Here is a 2,008-nt window from a genome sequence, read left to right as displayed (position 1 = left end):
CCAGGGCACCAAAGCCAGCTAAAAAGTCAATAATCGATACCTAAAACTTGAATTGGATTACTTCTTACTGGCTATTACATCAACTTAGATGCTTCATCTGTGTTCTACTATGGTAATTTTAGTGTCTCCACATACCGCAGCACGCGACATAGCTTTGCAGTCGATAAGTACACCCGTTTCAGAGAGAAGAGCGGCCAATGTGACGATCTGGCTTTAAGTCGATTCGATAACAAATGACGAAAACGGACGGATTTCTCAGGTTTTTACTACATATGAACACTTTTCACATTCTCTCGTTCAACTCGGCTGCTAGTCCTCCTTTCATGCAGAATCTTAAGGTCCTAGCTCATGTTCAAGGCACCAAAGCCAGCTAAAAAGTCAATAATCGATACCTAAAACGCGAATTGTACTAGTTCTTACTGGATATTGCATCAACTTAGAAGCTTCTTCTGTGTTCTACTGTGGTGATTTTAGTGTCTCCACATACCGCAGTACGCGACATAGCTTTGCAGACGATAAGTACAACCGTTTCAGAGAGAAGAGCGGCCAATGTGACGATCTGGCTTTAAGTCGATTCGATAACAAATGACGAAAACGGACGGATTTCTCAGGTTTTTACTACATATGAACACTTTTCACATTATCCCATGCAACTCGGCTGCTAGTCCTCCTTTCATGCAGAATCGTAAGGTCTTAGCTCATGTCCAAGGCACCAAAGCCAGCTAAAAAGTCAATAATCGATACCCAAAACTTGAATTGTACTACTTCTTACTGGCTATTTCATTAACTTAGAAGGTTCATCTGTGTTCTACTATGGTGCTTTTAGTGTCTCCGCATACCGCAGCACGCGACATAGCTTAGTAGACGATAAGTAAAACCGTTTCAGAGAGAAGAGCGGCCAATGTGACGATCTGGCTTTAAGTCGATTCGATAACACATGACGAAAACGGACGGATTTCTCAGGTTTTTATTACATATGAACACTTTTCACATTCTCCCGTGCAACTCGGCTGCTAGTCCTCGTTTCATGCAGAATCTTAAGGTCCTAGCTCATGTCCAAGGCACCAAAGCCAGCTAAAAAGTCAATAATCGATACCCAAAACTTGAATTGGATTACTTCTTACTGGCTATTACATCAACTTAGATGCTTCATCTGTGTTCTACTATGGTAATTTTAGTGTCTCCACATACCGCAGCACGCGACATAGCTTTGCAGACGATAGGTACACCCGTTTCAGAGAGAAGAGCGGCCAATGTGACGATCTGGCTTTAAGTCGATTCGATAACAAATGACGAAAACGGACGGATTTCTCAGGTTTTTACTACATATGAACACCTTTCACATTCTCCCGTGCAACTCGGCTGCTAGTCCTCCTTTCATGCAGAATCTTAAGGTCCTAGCTCATGTCCAAGGCACCAAAGCCAGCTAAAAAGTCAATAATAGATACCTAAAACTTGAATTGTACTACTTCTTACTGGCTATTACATCAACTTAGAAGCTTGGTCTGTGTTCTACTATGGTTATTTTAGTGTCTCCCCATACCGCAGCACGCGACATAGCTTTGCAGACGATAAGTACAACCGTTTCAGAGAGAAGAGCGGCCAATTTGACGATCTGGCATTAAGTCGATTCGATAACAAATGACGAAAACGGACGGATTTCTCAGGTTTTTATTACATATGAACACTTTTCACATTCTCCCGTGCATCTCGGCTGCTAGTCCTCCTTTCATGCAGAATCTTAAGGTCCTAGCTCATGTCCAGGGCACCAAAGCCAGCTAAAAAGTCAATAATCGATACCTGATACTTGAATTGGATTGCTTCTTACTGGCTATTACATCAACTTAGACGCTTCATCTGTGTTCTACTATGGTAATTTTAGTGTCTCCACATACCGCAGCACGCGACATAGCTTTGCAGTCGATAAGTACACCCGTTTCAGAGAGAAGAGCGGCCAATGTGACGATCTGGCTTTAAGTCGATTCGATAACAAATGACGAAAACGGAC

Source organism: Schistocerca gregaria, unplaced genomic scaffold, assembly GCF_023897955.1.
Source record: "Schistocerca gregaria isolate iqSchGreg1 unplaced genomic scaffold, iqSchGreg1.2 ptg000492l, whole genome shotgun sequence".
NCBI lineage: Eukaryota > Metazoa > Arthropoda > Insecta > Orthoptera > Acrididae > Schistocerca > Schistocerca gregaria.
The sequence above is the reverse complement of the archived record's forward strand: the minus strand, read 5'-3'. Positions refer to the sequence as shown.